The 23,058-nt window shown below is 38.4% G+C and overlaps 1 non-coding gene across 1 annotated transcript; it reads left to right on the forward strand.

The window, feature by feature from the left end:
- The first annotated feature begins 19,606 nt into the window (after positions 1–19,606).
- On the forward strand, positions 19,607–19,713 carry LOC141679671 (small nucleolar RNA R71). The gene has a single exon (XR_012558156.1). It is a non-coding gene; the product is annotated as a small nucleolar RNA R71 (small nucleolar RNA).
- Positions 19,714–23,058: the final 3,345 nt, after the last annotated feature.

A 23,058-nucleotide genomic window follows, 5' to 3' on the forward strand; every position in this document is an offset into this window, starting at 1 on the left:
CTCACTTACATGAGGCTGTTCCATGATTGGCAAGTAAACAAGGGAAACATCCTTGTGGTGATTTGCCCTGTTCAGGTCAACAATAACTCTTCTTTCTTGGTCCTAACAATCTAACTTGTTTGTTGGGTTCTCAATTGATAGATTCTCAGAAACAAAATTAGCTATTAACATGAAGAATCTAGCATGATATATGTTCTTAGACCTCTTCTTTATATCTCCTAACTTACTCCCTAATTCACACATAACTGAAGTACTAAAGTTATAATACTTATCACTTAGAAGCATATAAAGCATGTTAACAAGTGAATAAGTTACAGCATCAAAGTTGCTAACTTTGCTAGAAAATACCTTAATAAAGGAATCACACAGAAAACTCCATTCTTTCCTAAGACCCATTGTCCTAATATCACCTAACTTAGTGGTAGTAAGAGCATAACCCATAGAAACTAGCATGTTACTCACATCAGTGTTTGTGTGTGGCACAAGTGTGTCATTTTTAGGCAATTTAAAACATTTTTCAATTGTATCACAGTTAATACAGTTTTTATTATCTTTGAGAGTGAAGGTAATGGCTTTTTCCTTTGAGTTGAACATTGTTGTAGTCCAGATTTCCTCGACAACCTCACAGTAGATGGTTGGAGACTCAAGCATGGAATAACTCAGTTTGCAGTTCAGGATGAAGTCCATCATCTTGTGATAGTCTTCAGATGCCAGAATTTGCTTGTTCACCAAAGCCACTAAGTTGTTCTTTTCATACACATACCCAGTTAAGGACATGATCTTGACTACTGGTGCCATTGCTGTAATTGAAATTAGTTGCAGAAAGGGAATTTTTGCTTTTGGGGAAGAATAAGTTAGAGAAATTGCTTGAGAAAGATAAAAGTAAAGAGTAAAAATGAAATTAGCTTATATACTTTCTCAGAAATAAACTGTCAGAAACTAAAAAGTAAAATAAAGTAACCAATCAAACTAAAAAGTGAGATAAAGTAACCAATCTTTCTATTTTGACAACTCACTAATATGTTGCTCCTGCGATTGCTAGAAGCTTGATAACCAACCCATTCCATTTCACTCTTTATCCAACATCTTGTCCTGATCAAGTCGAATGATCCGCATCTATAATTAAAAGATATGACTTTTATCGTCCAACGATAATTACTCGACGAACTACGCGTCAAAACCCTATTATCTACCTATACGATAGCCCACACATAAAGAGAACAACCAAACACTAGACTCTTGACTTACATACACATGTAATTCACATAGCAACATAAACACATAACTCACATATCACATAATTCATATCACATATGACTCAGTCCGTCAAAACATTCGACTTGATATGTTTAAAACTGAAATCGGGTCAAAAATACGGTTTATCGATCAATAATCGACTCGGTATGATTCGTAAAACAAGCGACCTTTTGAAACAAAAGAATTAAATCAAATTATGATTTTTGAAATAATAAAAGATAATGATTTGAAATTTAAATAGATATTTTACAAAAATTTCGAAATAACGTCTTTGTAAAACAGACTTTTCCCCGGGGTCAGAACCCCTCAAAATCAATTCTAAACAATACAATCAAACTATACTCCAATAAAATCAATAAATTTAAAACACACCATAATTTATATTTGCACGTATAAACACGCCAGAAAAGAAAAACACGGCCAAAAGCGACTTCTACAACAACTTCTAAAATTTATGAGATAAATATATAAACACTAACATGATATAATATATCTAAGTACAAAAGCAGAATCTCAACGACATGTGGAGTAATCAGCAACAACAAACTCACTTTCTACGTCTGAAAATAAATTAAAACGGAAACTATGCCCCGAAAATTATCTTATCAAAACCATGCAATATATACCTATGCGTAGATATCGAAGTGCTAATCGTTATATATAACAATTGAAATTTGGATGTACGGTTTCTAAGATATGAATTTTCGAAAATTTAAAAGTAAATAAACTTATGAAGAAAAGGAGACAGAAAAGAGAGAAAGAGTAAGGAGAGAGGCAGAGTATTGGGGGGTGGTTTGCGGAAAAGAAAAGAAAGAGGGGAAGCAGGTGAGGCGAAGAAAGATGGAGGAGGGAGAGAATCAGAGAGACCGTGTGAGTTTGTGTGCGTGTTTTTTTATTATATTTTTGCCAGAGAAACTGCCACGCATCTGATAGATTAGAAGAGAAGTTGACGCGTGTAATTAAATTGATACGTACCCCCTTGCAACCCGATTCTGCTCCGCATTTTGCATTTTAACGAACCAATTTGCATGTTAAAATAACCCAAAATATTACCGAAATAATTTTAAAATTCTCAGAATATTTAAAAACTAGTAAAATAAAATTTTTATAATTTTTAAAATATTTTTGACTAGCGCGTTTTACCCGCATTTTACGATTTAACAAACAAAAGTGCGGGTGAATATAATCCGAAAAAATTCCGAAATAATTTTAAAAATTCTCAAAATATTCCAAACTTAATAAAATATGAGTTTCATGATTTTTGAAATATTCTCGAATTTAATACTGAATTTACACTTAAATACAATTAGAAAATTATTTAGGGGTAAATAATTGATGAAATATTGTTTCTAAATTTTATAAATTTCTAAAAATAATTAATAAAGTTTATAAAGCAATAAAAATGATTTTAGAGATAATCTAAATATTTATGGAAATAATTCTTCAATAGGATCACTTCTAAAAGTAAAAACAAATCAATACGACTCAACATTTAATCACACAAATAATTCAGAGTCACATACCATTAATATCAAATACAACACCCAGCTGACAGAACATCCACTCAACCCCTAATATTACTCAACAAACTCAATTTACCGATATCAATAAAATGACCGACTTTTACATAAACTTTTGAATATAATACATTTAATTAAATATTTTCAGAAATTAACAAGGATCGATACAACACTTAACAATTAGCACATTACCATTTAATAACACGAACTCGTCAAACAGGAATAAAATATCCACCATTTTATTCCTTCTAAATCATAAAATCACATAAACATATGTTAGGAAATGAATAACACGCAGAGGGGGAGGGCGAATGTGTTTTACTATTTTTGAGCTTTTCTTGAATGTATATGGTTAAACAAAGCAAATTAAATCTTGTAGGGAAGTTGTGTGCATCCAGTAAACAAGCATGCAGTAAATAAGAACACAATCTTTTCAAAACTCACTTAATTTTATATTAAAATTAAGAATGTTTTGCTACAAAATTTCTAGGCTCTTTGTTTATAAAGAGCGTAGCTTCTTCTTGAGGGAATTACAAGATTTTTCTATCTAGATTGTTACTACTGACTGAAGGACCAGTGCTAACTTTATAATTCAGTTAACTGCTGGTTTACACAGTGTACAATAAGACATGCTATTCACTTTTCTAAACTGTCACTTGTCATTTCTATTTATAGAAAAGTAACTCTTCCATTTCTGGCTTAGCATATCTTTAGCATCTTGTGATTATCTTGATCTTTCTCTGTCAGTTTATCTTCACCATTGATCTTCCACATTCTTCAAGCTGCTTTTTGTAGACTTGTCAATCCAGCTGGTTGGATTGTTTATTGATTGTTTATCTTGGATATTGAACTGACCTGCAATTCTGTACTTTGAGATTTTACCTCGAGATCTCCATTTGGTCTATAGAGAACTTGACATCTCGATAAGTATATTGACTTATCGAGATCTCTAATGCTCCATAGTAGATTTGACTTGTAGAGATCTCTGAGTTCTCTATTAGAGAATTTGGCTTGTAGAGATCTCTAGTCTTCATATCTTCACTTTGACTTATCGATATCTCTGAGTTCTCTAGTGGTTAATTGACTTATCGATAACTTAGAGTTCTCTAGTCAAATTTGACTTGTCGACAACTCAGAGTTTTCTATTGAATTTTGGCTTATCGATATCTCTGAGTTCTCTAGTGGAATTTGACTTATCGATAACTCAGAGTTCTCTAATGAATGTTGACTTGTCGATAACTCTGAGTTCTCTAGTGAAGAAATGACTTGTCGATATCTCCAATCTCCATGTCTTCAATTTGGCTTATCGATATCTCTCTGAGTTCTCTAGTGCCTATCCTGACTTCTCGATAAGTCATTTTGAGTTCTCGAATGACTTCTCTATAACACTAAATATGGGACTTGTAGAGATCTTCTTCCAGATAGAATTCTTAGGCTTGCCACTGTTTATAGAAAAAGACTCCAGTCTGCTCCTTTGACATTTTTACAGACTTTAAGTGTTACAAGTACAAAATACAAATTAAGATAACAATACAACTTACTTAGGGTTAACAAATTGTCTTAGTCTTGTTAAAGTACATGCATGTCTTGTACAACAATCTCCCCTAATTTGTGAGAAGATTGCTTAACACAAATTCATGCATGTTAACATGACTAACCCCAAGTTTAAAAAGATGAAAAATTAAATTGATACACAAGGCTTAATCAAATTACAACTATTTGTACATTAGGAAATTTATAGAGTTTAATGGCTACAAGTGTCAGGTAAAGACAGTTTTTACATCAGCTTGTTCTCTTTGTAGGTCCTTTAAGTAATCAAGAATTTCAAGTTCTTCTATAATAGGTGTCCCACTTAGAGCTTCTATGAGTTCCTTTCTTGCTGCTTTTGAGTAACCTTTGTTCTGTAAATTAATCCTGAATCTTGAAAATTGACTAGCTTTAATGTTGAGAAATTTTCCATCTTTGGAGATTCTACTCATTCCTTTTGCTTTCAACTCTTCAGATCTTTTTATGTACATCTCTATTTCTTCATCATACTTCCTCATTCTCTCTTCAGCTTCAGCCTCTTCTCTTTTCTTAGTTTCCTCCCTTTCAATCAACCATTCAGCTAGAACTGATCTACAAGCCCTTGTAGCAGTATCATTGTCCTTTACCAATCTTATTATTCTCTTAATTTTTGTGGTTGAAAGAGAGTCCATTAATTTTCTTCTAAGAAAGGTGAAGGAACCATCTTCATAGAAAATTCTGACTTCCCTAAGAGATACAATCCAAACTTTGACTATTTCCTCAGCAAGTTGTTGAAAATGGTCTTCATCTGAGATGCACCAATTTAGAGGTAGAAAGTCAGATTGCTTGAAATAGTTCCAAATGGCCCTTTCAGTGACTTCCAATTTCTTTGTAGACTTGATTTTCTTAGGCTTTCTCCCAACAAATTTGTGCTTGAATTTTAGTAAAGGTTTGGCTAAAAGTAGGGTTGTCATTTTCTTGAGACTTGTCTGGCTTGTTGTGATTGGGATTTTTAGAAAAGAATTGGTTGTTTGTTTGTACATAAACTTTGGCTTTGAGGTTTGAGGTGGTTTGATGTTTGAGATAGTTCATGTTTTCGGTTGAGCTGAGGTTTGAGCTAATTGTGTTTGGATTTTTAGGGATTGGTGTCGTTCTGAGCCATCATGAAGCTTTTTGCTTCTCCTCTCACCTCTTCTCTTTTTTTCTTCATCTTTCTTGTCATCCTCCTTCTTCTTCTCTTCACTCTTGCTGCCAGATGGCTAACTGGATTGACTTAGATTTGAGCAAGAAGGATTTTGATCATCTTTCTTCTACTCATCATCATCCGAATCATCCTTGTTGATCTGTGTTTTGGGCAAGTTGGCTTCTGCATTATTCAGATATCTCCTCAGTAGCTTTATAATTTCCATATCATCATTGTTCTTATACTCCTTGGTTTTTAAACCAGTTCCAAGGATCATGATAAGCTTCTTGTTACTCATGACACAATATTTGGGGATCTGAAAATGTTTGAATTGTTTGGTGTTTGGACATATGTATGTTATACCCTTACTTGACTGTAGATATGCTTCAGGAAAGGCAGCCACTTGAGCATCTCTCAATTCAGTTAATAGCAAGGTATCTTCATGAGTTATAACTTTGACTTTGTTGATGAAGATATCTAACTCAGATGCTCTCCTTGAGATAAGGTAATTGAGGGACACATGCATACATCTGTCTGTCCCTGAGTCATTTGCATTGATCACTATCCTCTTTTGCAAAAAGTTGTCCTGATTGACCATGATCAACTTCTTTAGATAATTTATGTTCAGCACCCTGGACTTGTTGTTGAGATGACCTTGATTGTGCCAATCTAGCCTCTATCTCCTCCTTAGTCTTGTTGACAGGCATGAGGAGGGGAGTAGGGATTTCAGGCCTTATCTGTTTAGGTAGAGAAGGTAGTGGTATGTTGAGTTTTCCCATGATGGCTCCCAAAGCTCTAGAATTCTGCATTTGAAGATGCTTATGGGAGTCCACCAGGGTTTGGATATCTGTTTGTTGGCTCTTGACAAGATATGTCAAGGCCTGAACTTGTGTAGTGAGAAAAGAGTTGGAGTCTTGCAATGCTGTGACTTGACCTTGGAGATATTGAATATGTAGATTTGTTGAAGTAGATGCAGGTTGATGGGAGCTTGATGTAGAGACAGCAGTAGATGACCCAAATGTAGCTTGCACAAATTTCTGAATTTCATCTATAACCAAAGGAGAAGGAGTGTATCTTGCAGTGTACATCTGATCCAACTTCAACCTTGTCTCATTAGATTTGGTGGATATGAGTTTGAACTTGATTGTGCAAAGCAACAAAGGAATCCTTGAGTTGTGTCATGCTTTTGTCCACACCACTGAGATCATATCTAGACATTTGGTGTGAGAAGTGTTTGAATTGATTTTTGATCTCAGTTTGAGAGGAAATGAGTTCATCCATCTTTTTCATCACCATCTTCCTAATCCTGTCTTCATGACCAGTCAATTTGACTTCAAGAGCTTTACCAAAAAGGTGAAAAGCCTTGAGTTGAGCTTTATGCACTTCTATGACTGCATCATATACTTCTTGTGGAGTCAAGGCCTTTGCATTGCTTTCAAGAATAGTAACATACTCTTCCCTGAATCTGTCCAAGACTTGATCCATTTCTAACACAAAGTCTTTAGATAGCCATGCATCCACATTTGCATCCTATTCTTCATCATTTACAATCTTCTCCTTCTATTTCTCCACATCTTCATTGTAGGTGAGCATGATGGCCTGATAGTTCCGATTGCTCATATCAGAGGTGAGTAGATGTTGAGAGATATTTTCCAAACTAGAGATCTGCTTCACTATGAGATTATCTACAGTTGTGGGTTGAGAGACAGATTCTTGCAGCCAGTTGGTGAGAATGTGAGGTTGTTGAGGTTGGGAAGTTGAAGGTTGTGAGGTTGATGGTTCAGAAACACCTGTGACTGAAGTCAAAGTTTGACTCACATATTGCTCTTTGGTTTTGACAGTGTGTTGTCCTCCACTTGTAGTGGGACCCTCCAATTGAATTGGAGGGGATTTGACTGGGTTACTGTTATGTACACCAGCCTCAAACCCTTGTGTGTCTTGTAACACACTAGCACTTGAATGTGTTATACTTGCCTCCCCTATGACAGGATTATTGGAAATTATACTTCTAGCTTCAACTGCCAAGGCAGTTTCTACTAGAGTTGTGAGGGGAGTTGTCCCTACATGAGGAACCTCCAATTGAATTGAAGAGGATTTAGATCTCCCCCTCAGGAGTACTACCCTCAAACCTTTCATTCTGTGAAGACTGTTTTGAACATGAAGGTGCATTAGAAGTATCCATGGGGTCTTCAGTAAAAACTGATGAATCCCCCATGTTTTTGATGATGTCATCAAGGTCTACCCCAGCATGTAGCCTCTCACCATCTAAATTGAGTGTCTGGGTGGTGAACAAATCTTCTTGATCTAAGTCACTTGATTTTTCTTGCACTTGAGAGTCGGATTCAAGTACAGATGGAAGAGAAGAAATTTGAGAGATAAGAGATTGTTGTTCAAGTGTGAGTGTTGGTAGCCCCCCCTGAATGGATGAGGAAGCTTCAAATATTGTGTCCTCACAGTGTGTGCCTTCCTTGTTTCTTCTACCATACACCTGAATTACTTCAAGTGCAGGCTATGCAGACTCACTATTGATTGCTTTTACAACTGTATTCTGTTGGGAGGATGCAGAGGTGGCTTGAGTAGTCAGATCAGTTTTCTTACTCCTTTTGGATCACTTGACCAAGGGTGACTCTTTTTCAGCTATGTCCTCACCACTCTCAGTTACAACAGTTAAGGTTGCTCCCTTTCTCTTCTTTTTACTCACCTCATCCTTTTGAGAAGATGAGGTGGTTGGTTGCCTAGCTTCTACATGTTTTGAAGGAACATGCTCAACTTGGGTAGGTTCATGTGGGTCTGCATATATTTGTACTTCCACAGGCTCAGGAACCATTATTGTACTGGGTTGACTAGCACTTGTTCTCTTATCTGGCATAGGATAAGGATAGGTCCTAAATCTTTCAATCATGAAAGGTGTTAATCTAAGACCTACCTGTACCTTATTTTTAGTAAGAAGTGATCCAAATAGAATTTTGGATACTTGCTTACAATTGCCAATTACTGTCATGTTTACACCTTCTAGCATATGTATGTCATTTACTTTATAATTTAAAGCTGACATAATAAATCTAGGAAAAAAGATCTCCTTACCTCATGACTCCAATGGCATTGTCAACCTGGTGCTTAGCTCCTCCAATATGCAGTGTCCTACATTTAGATGTTTGTTGTGATCCATGGAGTAGAAAGCCTTCTGAACAAGACTGGATATGTTGTCAAATCCAGACTTTCTGCAAGTAAATGCCCTGATCACTGAGTCAAATAAGAAGGACCATTCTCTTCTCAAGTTCTTCTTGTTCATGCTTGCTAGATTAATCCTCTCAGAATGATTGATGAAGTCCATGAACTCATGCAGCTCATCCTGAGTTGGAACCTCCACTAGCTTATCAGTAGGAATGCCCAAAGCATTGTTGACATCATCCTCAAGAATCTCCACATGTTGTCCCTTGATTGTGCAGTTTATTGCTATAGTTGCAACCTGATTCTCATGCACAACTGTTCTGGCTGTTGATGTATTCTAGAAGTCACCTAGCACATCTCAATACAACACATGATTAGCAGCTAGAGCACCTACAAAGTAGGTCTCAGAAAGGAACTTAACAAAGCACTGAAAAACTTCAGGTGCTTGATTTGCATCTAGAAATTCCAGAAAGTTAGTTTCCTTGGGAATAAAAGGTACAAGATTGTTGGCTTCCATTGATATAGGTATGAAGTTTAGTGAGTAAAAGAGATTTGTGCGAAAGGATGAAAAACGAGAGAGAAATCGATTTTGGATTGAAATCTAGGTCACTTCAGATCACGAAAGTTGTAAGTATGTATATGTATCGAGAAGTCTGGGTATTTTTAGTAAAAGCAAATGACTTGTCGAGAACTCAAAAATAGACGTTTGGAATTTATGTATCGAGAAGTCATTTTAAGGAATGAAGTACATATCGAGAATTCACTTTAAATTACTCCTATAGGGAACTAAAAATTGACTTATCAAGATGTCAAATGAATACCCAGTTTGTCCAAAAATGGACTGAATTAATTCCAACTTTTATTTGAACAAATTCAAAATAAAATTAGAATAAATTTTCCAAAAGTATTTTACCAAAATAATTTATTAAATTAAACTATTCCAGTTCCGGGTTATTGATAAGTCAAAAATTATACTTGTAGAGAACTCTGTGAAATAACACTACTAGAGAACTCTGCAAGGACTTATCGATAAGTCCTAATTAAGCTTATCGAGAAGTCATTCTAGAAGTCAGTAAGCTAACTTGTAGAGAACTCATTCGAGAGGTCTTAAAATGACTTGTCGATAAGTCAGTTAGACTAATTGAGAACTCGGTTCTCTATATACTTTTGGCCATTATAATTCTGCCTTATGTTAATTTTACATATTAAAGATGTAAATTAACAACTGAGCAGTTTACTTAGAATTTGAACAATTGCAAGTTGAATTTTGAATTTTGAAAAATAAATATGCAGAGATTTCTGAAATATTTATAATTCATATTTCAGTTAATTTTCCAATTAAATCAAATTAATTTTGATTTACTGGAAATTAATTTGCTGCAAAACATTTGCTGAGTTCTTGCCTTAGGATGAAGAATTAGCATTCTAATTTCACCTACAAGTCTAGTGAAAGTTGCTTCATCCAAAGGTTTAGTAAAAATGTCAGCTAATTGTTTTTCTGTTGGAACAAAAATGAGCTCACTGGTACCATTTGTAGCATGTTCTCTAATAAAATGGTACCTTACGTCAATGTGCTTTGTTCTAGAATGATTAACTGGATTAGCTACTATACATATAGAACTAGTATTGTCACACATTATAAGAATTTTGTGTAACACTAGGCCATAATCCATTAGCTGATTTCTAATCTAAAGCACTTGAGCACAACAACTTCCTGCAACTATGTATTCAGCCTCAGCTATAGAAGTTGATACAGATTGTTGTTTCTTGCAATACCAGGATACAAGTCTTTGACCAAGAAATTGACAACTGCCAATAGTATTCTTCCTTTCAACCCTGCATCCAGCTAAATCTGCATCTGTGTAACCAACAGCTTCAAAACTAGTTCCCTTAGGATACCATAATCCCAAGTTAGGAGTTCCCTTCAAATATCTGAAAATCCTCTTTACAGCCATCAAATGTGATTCTTTTGGATTGGCTTGAAATCTTGCACATAGACAAGTAGCAAACATGATGTCTAGTCTACTAGCAGTTGTTAGGGCGAAATCACGCGCTAATATTCACGCAAGTATACGCGTTCGCAAGTAATATAGAATACTTTCTAGTTCGTTCCCTCAGAGACTCAAACTAAATTATTGTCTAATTAAACTCACTCACCAATGTATGATTACTTCTCAATGTTAAGATAATAACACTTAAAATTGTTGATTAAATATTAACTATAATTAACTACTTAATTAACCACTTAACTAACACTTCAATGTATCAATAATAAAACACTCATGAGATCACAACTTCATTATTACTTCCTTCTATAGCCATTGTTATTACCTTTAGCATGTGACAGTGATGATATTAATCGAATAACACGAAACTGATAAAAGCCAACTTTCATTGTACTAATACCATTCTACCAAGCATCCACAATTAAGATAGAAGTTGAATAGTCATCAATTATGTTGAGTTCCTATATGTCTACAGAAATTGACAACACAACGATTTAAGCACAAGTTATTCTTTTTTGATTACATAGGGCAAATAAAACTGTTAGAGTTACCCACTAATCATGCACAACGTACATGAACCTATGCTAGCATGGCAAGTTCTAAATCTCAAGATCCACCGTCGCTTCACAAGAGATTAACACCCTATCTTATATGTTCGCGACGCACATAAGACGAATACGCACAACCAATACTAGATATCATGCAATCATCACACACTAAAGTATTAAACAATTAACTAAAGAATTCCATAATAAATCCGTTGCAACCCCATGATCACGATTAGCCCATAATAGAACTTATCGCCATCATGGGTTCATATGAAATCATGATAAACAAACACAAGAAAATAATAACTAAACTAATTATATTAAAATAGAGTACGTCACAAGAGTAAATAAGTCAAAGCAAGAAAACTAGCATCCAACGTTACAACGAAACAAGAATCACAAGAAAATATGCTTCCTCTTCGATGTGGTGTGCTAAATCGGTCTTCTTCCTTATCTCCTTCGCTTCTTGCGTAAAACACAATCTAAAACATAATCCCCTTAATCCTCTCTGTGAAAACGTCTCCAATCTACCTATATAATAGTCCCATAAAACTCAGATTACATAGAAGTTGGAAGCCAAACAGAAGTAGAAGTCTAAAATAATTTATCTTTTTCCCCGACCCTGCACGGCCGCTCAGCATAGCTGCGCGGGCGCGCAGGTTGCTACGCGGCCGCTCAGCATTGCTGCGCGGGCGCGCAGGCCTCTACTGGAAAAAATCCAGGTTTGCTCCGTTTCTTCGCCGTAATCTGCCCATTCCTTTCCTCTCGCAATGGTGAACACATGCCAAGGCTTATTCTTGATGATTCCTCCCCCGAAATGCAACTAATACCCTGAAATGCATAAATACTAGAAAAACGCATCAAATACACAAAATACTTGATTTCAAGACACCAATTTAAGCCATTTTAAGACGTTCTAAGTGGTATAAAATGCCACTTATCACACCCCCAAACTTAAATCGATGTTTGTCCTCAAGCGTCACAGACTCAAAAATAAATAAAAATATGCATGAATGCAATCTATATGAAAATGCACCGATCCCCCTTACTACAATTAACCAACCAAATTGTCACATCTCAACGAATGCAGTTAGACAACTAAAGATCAGTAAACTCATGCAAACGGACATACAGCCAGAAACGTGGTGTGTGCAAATGCTTAACAGATATGCTTCGGAACTAGACCAATTACTATGACTAGACTATCCTCAAGGCAATCCTACGATTATACAAAGAATAAAAATTCCAGGCACAAAGTGATATACAACACTACAAGACTCTGGAGCTTATTACGGAATCGTGCTTTTTATTTACAACTCAAATGCTTATTTGACCGTGCAATGAGTGAGGTCCATAAAAGACTTATACAATGGTATCCATGTAACGAGCGTTAGGTTAGCGGATCCCAGACTCTAAAAGCCTTAGGTCGCTAGGCACAAAGTCCCCTAAGAACTTAATAACTCGAATACCAAAGAGCCCACTCTTGTTCAATTATGCCAAATTTTTTTTTTTTAATAACTTCTGAGCAACTGCGTTTCGCTCCATCTTGCTCAACCCTAGACTACTCGCAACATATGCGAGCCGGCTACTAGCCATTTGACGCCTAGCCACAACTAGCAACAACTTCCATATTTTTTTCTCCAAAATTTTTCTTTTTCATGTCTTTATCACTAAGAACCTATAATCGAATTCTAAGCATAATAAGTAGATTGACCTTGAAAACAACCAAATCATAACAACAATCTAGCCCTTACGCATTCTTTAAGACTTAGTGGACTTACAATTGTTTCTAGCATGCATATCAACCTACACAACTTAATATCACTTTAATGCTATCACTACACTCGCATCAATATCACAATTCAGTCGATAACTTATTGCAAAAGGGATCATGGTAAATGCATGAGCTACATGACATTCATAAAAAAAACTAAATAGCATAAATTATGCAACTATATGAACTAAACTATCATGAATATGCAACTAAATGACACACACAATATTCCTTAACTACCACCCCCAAACTAAAAATCTTCACTGTCCTCAGTGAAAGTAGTAGAAAGGAACACAGGGTATACCTACTCGGAGTCATCATCATCATCACCCTCAGTGGGTGGAGTATCAGGCGGTGGGTATGCAGAGTCCTCACCAAAAACTGGCCACTGGATATCAGCTCCAAGGCCTCAAAAAGCAGTCCCTAACGCAAGGGTGAGCTCCTGAGCAAACCTGCTCTGCGTCTCATACATGGCATCCATCCGCCGTGAAAGCCTCCTATACTGGGCATCACCCATCCCAGCACCCTCCTGAGCTCTCGAAGAACCAGCCTCACCACGCCCTGGCCTAGCCATAGTAGCACCTCGTGCTGGACACCCTCCTGGAAGACGATAACCCAGCCCATGCTCCTCAGGCTCACCACCGGTCCACTCCTGCATCCCATTCAGAGTGCCAGAATCAATCGAAGCTGCTGGCAACTGCAACTGCTCATGAGCCGGCCAGTTCACTCCCACTGCTCGGCATAGCTTCGTAACCGTGGATGCATAAGGGATGTTCATATGCTTTGCTCCCCTCAAAAACTTCAGAATTCCTTGGTAGATAAACTCACCAAGGTCCACATAGTACTCATCATGCAGAATTCCCCACAATAACTGTGCTCTCTCAACTGTGACCTCGTGTGCATGCGAAGAAGGCAAAATATTAGCACAAATAAATGCATTCCATGCACGGGCATACCTGTTCATGGTGATCGCCGGAAAGTGATGATACTCATTATTGCCTGGACTGCGGGTCCAAACTGTGCCCGGTCGACAGAGAGTCGCACAAATCAAATCCAAGTCAAAATCCTCAGCAGTCTTTTCATTCCAGTTCTCCTCCTCGGGCTTCCTCTCTCGCTGTCCAATCACACGGCGAATCCCCGCAGGATGATAATCAACCATCAGCCCACGGACTACAGAAAACCCATTCTTTTCAGCCTTCGCGTTCGCGTAGAACTCGCGAACAACGCTCATCGGTACTGCTTCGGGTGACTCACAAAAAGCTATTCACCCCTTCTCTACAATCATGGGCAACAACTCACCATCCCTCCCTGATGGTAAAAACCCCCTCTCCTTCAGAATCGGCTTCCCCAACAGCCTAGTGTACTCCTCCTCCGCAGCTCTGTCAGTTAACCGAGGCCTTGCAGCAGTACCCCTCGATGAATCAGCAATAGGAACTGTGCTGCTGCTGTCAATAGTGCGTGCTCTGTTGGGTGCCATTGATTCATGAATAAAAGTGTGTAAGAACTGATTTTTTGATGTTTGTGAGAGGGTTTAAGTGTAGGAAGTTTTGTGGGAGATATGTAGGATAGGTGTATGTATATATAGGGTGTGGATTAGATTAGGGTTTGGAAATTAAGGGATAAAATGATGGGGTAGTGGGAACAATTCGTGGGTTTATGGGCTAAAACTGTTTTTATGTTTTTGTTTGTTTTTTTTTCTAAACTGTAAAAAATTTTCTGGAACTCGACCCCTGCGCGGCCGCTCAGCATAGCTGCGCGGGCGCGCAGAGGGTCTCAGGAAAAAAAAATTTCAGCCCCTGTTTTCTGATTTTTTTGTGTTTTTGGATAGGTTATTAACTTCTAAGGGTTCCTGTAACAACAATTCATGGGTTGCCTCCCACGCAGCGCTTCTTTTTCGTCATTAGCTTGACGTTCCGTACCTTTCTCAAGTAGTCAACAAAATGGCACTAACCACCTCTCGGTTTGCCATGTCCCCATAGTAGTGCTTCAACCGCTGACCGTTAACCTTGAATGCTTGGTCCGAATCATTCTCAAAAATTTCCACCGCTCCATGTGGAAACACAGTTTTGACAATAAAAGGTCCAGACCACCTTGATTTCAACTTCCCAGGAAAAAGTCGGAGCCGAGAGTTGAATAAAAGAACTTGTTGCCCTGGCACAAATAACTTAGGATGTAGCTTCCTATCGTGCCACCTCTTCACCTTTTCCTTATACATTTTGTTATTCTCGTACGCTTGAAGTCGAAATTCATCAAGTTCATTAAGCTGAAGCATTCTTTTCTTACCAGCTGCATCTAAATCCAGGTTCAATTTCTTCAATGCCCAGTAGGCCTTATGCTCAAGCTCCGCCGGTAGATGACATCCCTTACCGTACACCAACTGAAACGGTGACATCCCAAGTTGAGTTTTATATGCTGTTCTGTAAGCCCAAACAGCTTCATCGAGCTTTAAAGACCAATCCTTTCTTGACGGACAAACAACCTTCTCTAGAATGCGCTTTATCTCTCTGTTAGACACTTCCGCTTGACCATTTGTTTGCGGATGATAGGCAGTAGCTACTTGATGATTCACATTATAACGCTGCATCATAGAAGTGAACTTACGGTTGCAAAAATGCGATCCTTCATCACTTATGATTACCCGAGGTGTTCCAAACCTTGTGAAAATTTGCTTATGAAGAAAATTTAGCACTGCCTTTGCATCATTTGTCGGTAAAGCTTTAACTTCGACCCATTTTGAGACATAATCGACTGCCAGCAAGATGTACTGATTATTGTAAGATGAGATAAAAGGCCCCATGAAATCGATTCCCCATACATCAAAGATCTCGACTTCAAGCATCACATTTAATGGCATTTCATCCTTCCTTGACAAATTCCCCACTCTTTGGCAACGATCACACCTTAAAACAAACTGATGAGCATCCTTGAACAAAGTAGGCCAGAAAAAACCTGCCGTCTTCTCACCTCCATAGTGTCCACCATAAACCGTGGAATGGCAGTCTCGTAATATCCCCTCCGTCTCACAGAACGGGATACATCTCCTGATGATCTGGTCAGCTCCCTGTCTAAACAAATATGGTTCATCCCACATATACCACTTCACCTCATGCAGAAACTTCTTCTTTTGAGCGGATGTCAAATTAAGAGGCATTATATTGCTGACGAGATAGTTTACAATATCTGCAAACCATGGTTCTTCCTCCTGAATTGCAAACAACTGCTCATCCGGAAAAGATTCATTGATTAACGTCCTATCTTGTGAAGCAGAATCAGGATTCTCCAACCTAGAGAGATGGTCAGCTACTTGATTCTCAGTACCTTTTCTATCTTTGATCTCTAACTCAAATTCCTGAAGTAAAAGCACCCAACGAATGAGTCTCGGCTTCGAATCCTTCTTAGAAACCAGATAGCGAATAGCTGCATGATCAGTGAATACTGTTACTTTCGTACCAAGCAGATAAGATCGAAATTTCTCAAAGCCAAAGACTATAGCCAAAAGCTCCTTCTCAGTAGTGGTGTAGTTCAATTGGGCACCATTTAAAGTCTTACTCGCATAGTAGACCACATGGAAGAGATTTTTCTTGCGCTGTCCCAGAACTGCACCTACCGCATAATCACTCGCATCACACATCATCTCAAATGGTTCTGTCCAATCTGGTGCTGTAATGACTGGTGCCGTGATCAAACTCTCCTTGAGAGTCTCGAATGCTGCCAAACATTCATCATCAAATTTGAAAGGCACATCTTTCTCAAGCAAATTGCACAACGGCTTAGATATCTTTGAAAAGTCCTTGATGAATCGCCGATAAAAACCCGCATGACCAAGAAAACTACGGATTCCTTTCACAGAATTAGGTGGGGGAAGATTTTCAATGACTCCCACCTTGGCCTTGTCCACCTCCAGACCCTTGCTAGAGACCTTATGCCCAAGGATAATGCCTTCACGCACCATAAAGTGACATTTCTCCCAATTAAGCACCAAATTAGTTTCCACGCATCTTTTGAGTACGGCGCGCAGATTATTCAAACATTCATCATATGAGTGTCCAAAGACGGAGAAGTCATCCATGAACACTTCGACGTTATTTCCAATCATGTCAGAGAATATAGCCATCATACATCTCTGAAAAGTGGCCGGTGCGCCACATAACCCAAACGAAACTCTGCGAAAAGCAAATGTGCCAAATGGACAAGTGAAGGTAGTCTTTTCCTGATCCTCTGGTGCAATACAAATCTGATTATACCCTGAATAACCATCCAGAAGACAAAAATACTCATGTCCCGCCAATCTGTTAAGCATCTGATCAATAAATGGAAGAGGGAAGTGATCCTTCCTTGTGGCTTTGTTCAATTTTCTATAATCCATGCATACTCTCCATCCTGTAACTGTTCGAGTAGGGATGAGCTCATTCTTTTCATTTGCGACCACAGTGATACCTCCCTTCTTAGGTACACATTGTACGGGGCTCACCCACGAGCTGTCAGAAATAGGATAAATGATGCCTGCATCTAGCCATTTCAGAATTTCTTTCTTCACCACCTCCTTCATGATGGGATTCAGTCTTCGCTGTTGTTCCACAGTTGGCTTACTACCTTCCTCTAGCAGAATTTTATGCATACAATATGAAGGACTTATCCCCTTGATGTCTGCTATGGTCCATCCTATAGCCGATTTGAATTCTCTCAAAATCCTTAAGAGCTTGTCTTCCTCACTACCTGAAAGGTCAGATGAAATAATAACAGGTAACGTAGATGAATCACCTAAAAAAGCATACCTCAAGTGTTCAGGTAATGGCTTGAGCTCCAAGGTAGGTGCTTCCTCTATTGATGGTTTGAGCTTCCCTTCAGCGTTCTTGAGGTCAGAAGTACCAAGAGATTCAAATGGTATGTCCAGCTTTCGCTTCCAGGGAGAAGCGTTCAGATATTGTAATTACTCGTTGCTATCTTCATCATCGCTGTCAAAATCCCCCACTAAGGCCTTTTCCAATGCATCAGACATTAGCATGTGATCGAGTTCCGAAGTAACCGCAGTATCAATCACATCCACTTTTAAGCACTCCTCATCTTCTGTAGGGAATTTCATTACCTTGAATACGTTGAAGGTCACATCCTGATCTTGGAACCACATAGTAAGTTCACCTTTTTGCACATCTATCAAGGTACGGCCAGTAGCCAAGAAAGGCCTCCCCAAGATTATGGGAATCTTCTTATCTTCCTCAAAATCCAGAATAACAAAATCTGCAGGAAAGAAGAGCTTATCCACCTTGACGAGCACATCCTCAACTATGCCCCTTGGGTAAATAATGGAACGGTCAGCCAATTGTAGTGACATGTACGTGGGTTTTGGATCAGGCAGATCCAGCTTTTTAAAGATCGACAACGGCATCAGATTAATGCTTGCTCCCAAATCACAAAGGCACTTGTCAAAAGTTAGATTGCCAATTGTGTAAGGAATGGTGAAGCTTCCTGGATCTTTCAGTTTTGGTGGTAACTTTTGCTGCAGAACAGCGCTGCATTCTTCCGTGAGGGCAACGGTTTCAAGGTCATCCAGTTTCACCTTCCTTGAAAGAATAGTCTTCATAAACTTCGCATAACTAGGCATTTGTTCCAGAGCTTCAGCGAAAGGTATATTGATGTGAAGTTTCTTGAACACCTCTAGAAACTTCCCGAACTGTCTATCCAGCTTTTGTTGCTGCAATCTCTTAGGAAAAGGTGGTGGAGGATAGAGCTGTTTCTCCCCTGTATTAGCCTCAGGCAGAGTGTGTTCCACAGTAGTCTTCCTTGGTTCCGCCGCTTTCTCCTTTTGCTTAGATTCTTCATCTCTAACTTCAGCTTCGACTTCCTTTGCCTTTTCAGCATCAGCCACTTTTCCAGACCTTAAGGTAATAGCCTTGACTTGTTCTTTAGCTTCCTTCCTGCCTGGTACTTCCGTGTCACTGGGAAGAGTGTCAGGTTGATGATTGAGCACTGCATTGGCTAATTGACCGATTTGATTTTCCAAGGTCTTGATAGAAACCGCCTGACTCTTGCACAACAGCTTAAGTTCTTCAAAATCTGCACTAGTAGGTGTAGCTGCACTTCCCTGTTGAGGATATGATTGCCTTGTAGTATACTGCTGTGGTTGCTGGAATCCAGGTGGGTTAAACTGTTTACTCACTCCTTGCTGATATGGTGGCTGAATAGCATTCTGATTATTCCCCCAGCTGAAATTTGGATGATTTCTGTTGTTAGGATGATAGGTCGCTGGCACAGGCTGCTGTTGTCGCTGATAATTATTCACATACTGAACAGATTCGTTGACAAGAGAACACTGATCCGTAGCATGAGAACCTGCACAAAGCTCACAAACCATAGCTATTTGATTAACTCCATACGTAGCCAAAGAATCAACCTTCATTGATAGCGCTTGGAGCTGGGCTGCAATAGCGGTGGCTGCATCAACTTCCAGAATACCTGCTACCTTGCCTGACGTCATCCTCTGAGTTGGGTTTTGATGCTCATTTGCAGCCATCGTCTCGATAAGATTATACGCCTCAGTATAGCTTTTAGCCCATAAGGCTCCTCCAGCTGCTGTATCGAGCATGGGCCGAGATTGGGCCCCCAAACCATTATAGAAACCAGTGATCACCATCCAATCCGGCATTCCATGATGTGGACATTTTCTCAACATTTCCTTGTAGCGTTCCCAAGCCTCGCACATAGATTCTGTAGGTTGCTGCGCAAACTGAGTAAGAGCACTCCTCATAGCAGCAGTCTTTGCCATTGGATAAAACTTCACCAGAAACTTTTGCGCAAGATCTTGCCACATAGTGATGGACCCAGCTGGTTCAGAATGTAACCAGTCTTTAGCCTTATCCCTTAGTGAGAATGGGAAAAGCCTCAACTTGATAGCCTCATCAGTCACGCCATTATACTTAAAAGTGCTGCAGATCTCGACAAAATTCCTTATGTGCATGTTGAGGTCTTCAGTTGCCGCTCCTCCAACAGAAACAGAATTCTGCACCATCTGAATAGTGCCCGGCTTGATTTCAAAGGTGTTAGCTTGAATAGCCGGATGAAGGATGCTTGACTGAATGTCATCAATTTTAGGCCGAGAAAAATCCATAAGAGCTGGATCAGCTTGAACAATACGATCTCCCATGTTTACTGGTTCTTTCTGCTCAGTTCCTGAATCCGAATCCTCAAAATCTAACTTCTCCGGAATATCAAGAACTTCGTCTGTCTCCTCAGCTGTATCTAAAGTCCTCTTGCGAGCACGAGAACGAGTTTGCATAAACGCTTGCTAAAGTACCTGAAACACAACCGAAAAGAGTAAGTAACTACTACGTCCTAATCACTGAGTCCTAATGACCAATGATGGTAAGTACATAAACTAAACAAATACGCCGAGTCCCCGGCAGCGGCGCCAAAAACTTGTTAGGGCGAAATCACGCGCAAATATTCACGCAAGTATACGCATTCGCAAGTAAAATAGAATACTTTCTAGTTCGTTCCCTCAGAGACTCGGACTAAATTATTGTCTAATTAAACTCACTCACCAATGTATGATTACTTCTCAATGTTAAGATAATAACACTTAAAATTGTTGATTAAATATTAACTATAATTAACTACTTAATTAACCACTTAACTAACACTTCAATTTATCAATAATAAAACACTCATGAGATCACAACTTCATTATTACTTCCTTCTATAGCCATTGTTATTACCTTTAGCATGTGACAGTGATGATATTAATCGAATAACACGAAACTGATAAAAGCCAACTTTCATTGTACTAATACCATTCTACCAAGCATCCACAATTAAGATAGAAGTTGAATAGTCATCAATTATGTTGAGTTTCTATATGTCTACAGAAATTGACAACACAACGATTTAAGCACAAGTTATTCTTTTTTTATTACATAGGGCAAATAAAACTGTTAGAGTTACCCACTAATCATGCACAACGTACATGAACCTATGCTAGCATGGCAAGTTCTAAATCTCAAGATCCACCTTCGCTTCACAAGTGATTAACACCCTATCTTATATGTTCGCGACGCACATAAGACGAATACGCACAACCAATACTAGATATCATGCAATCATCACACACTAAAGTATTAAACAATTAACTAAAGAATTCCATAATAAATCCGTTGCAACCCCATGATCACGATTAGCCCATAATAGAACTTATCGCCATCATGGGTTCATATGAAATCATGATAAACAAACACAAGAAAATAATAACTAAACTAATTATATTAAAACAGAGTACGTCACAAGAGTAAATAAGTCAAAGCAAGAAAACTAGCATCCAACGTTACAACGAAACAAGAATCACAAGAAAATATGCTTCCTCTTCGATGTGGTGTGCTAAATCGGTCTTCTTCCTTATCTCCTTCGCTTCTTGCATAAAACACAATCTAAAACATAATCCCCTTAATCCTCTCTGTGAAAACGTCTCCAATCTACCTATATAATAGTCCCATAAAACTCAGATTACATAGAAGTTGGAAGCCAAACAGAAGTAGAAGTATAAAATAATTTATCTTTTTCCCCGACCCTGCGCGGCCGCTCAGCATAGCTGTGCGGGCGCGCAGGTTGCTGCGCGGCCGCTCAGCATTGCTGCGCGGGCGCGCAGGCCTCTACTGGAAAAAATCCAGGTTTGCTCCGTTTCTTCGCCGTAATCTGCCCATTCCTTTCCTCTCGCAATGTTGAACACATGCCAAGGCTTATTCTTGATGATTCCTCCCCCGAAATGCAACTAATACCCTGAAATGCATAAACACTAGAAAAACACATCAAATACACAAAATACTTGATTTCAAGACACCAATTTAAGCCATTTTAAGACGTTCTAAGTGGTATAAAATGCCACTTATCAGCAGTTAAGTAAAGCAATGAACCAATCATTCCTCTATAGCTTGAGATATCTATATTCTTGCCCTTTCATCTTCATCCAACTTTGTTGCAGTAGACATAAGTGTAGATGCAGGTGAACAATCAACCATACCAAACTTCTTCAATAGATCCTTGACATACTTAGTTTGGCTGATGAAGATACCATCACTTCTTTGACTGACTTGAAGTCAAAGAAAGTAACTCAGTTCCCCCATCATACTCATTTCATATTCACTTTGCATAAGCTTGGAGAATCTTTGGCATAGCTTCTCATTAGTAGAACCAAAGATGATATCATCCATATAGATCTGAACTAGGATCATATCATCACCATGTTTCTTGTAGAAGAGAGTTTTGTCTATAGTACCTCTACTAAAACCATGTTTAAGTAGAAATTTTGAAAGTGTATCATACCAAGCTTTATGTGCCTGTTTTAGTCCATATAGAGCTTTGAGTAATTTGTACACAAAATCTGGAAATTCTGGATCTTCAAAGCCAGGTGGTTGTTGCACATAAACTTCTTCTTCTAGCTCACCATTCAGAAAGGCACTCTTGACATCCATTTGATACACCTTGAAATTTGAGTGTGAAGCAAATGCTAGAAAAATCCTTATTACTTCAAGTCTTGCAACTGGAACAAAAATTTCATCATAATCAATTTCTTCTTCTTGTGAGTAGCCTTTTGCAACCAACCTTGCTTTGTTTCTGGTGACCATACCATTTTCATCCATCTTGTTCCTGAACACCCATTTTGTTCCAATAATGCTTCTATTCTTTGGTGCAGAAACCAATTCCCAAACTTTGTTTCTTTCAAAATGGTTCAGCTCTTCCTGCATGGCAGATATCCACTCAGGATCTAGTAGAGCTTCATCAATTTTCTTAGGCTCTACTTGAGACAGAAAATATGCATGCACGCACTCATTACCAGTTGCACTTCTAGTCCTCACACCAGCAGTAGGATCACCAATAATTGCTTCTCTAGTGTGACTACTATCCCACTTCCTTGTATGAGTTTTTTGACTTGTGCCTTCATCATTTTCTTCATTGTTGGTATGACTTCTAGATCCTTATTCTCTTTCTCCCCCTGAGTTTGTGCTTTCGAATTCAGGTCTTTGAGATGAGCTTCTATTTCCATGATTTTCCTGTTGTGTAGTCTATTCATTTGTCATATGTTATGCATCAACTTCATCTTCCCCAT

Source organism: Apium graveolens, chromosome 1 (assembly GCF_009905375.1).
Source record: "Apium graveolens cultivar Ventura chromosome 1, ASM990537v1, whole genome shotgun sequence".
Lineage (NCBI taxonomy): Eukaryota > Viridiplantae > Streptophyta > Magnoliopsida > Apiales > Apiaceae > Apium > Apium graveolens.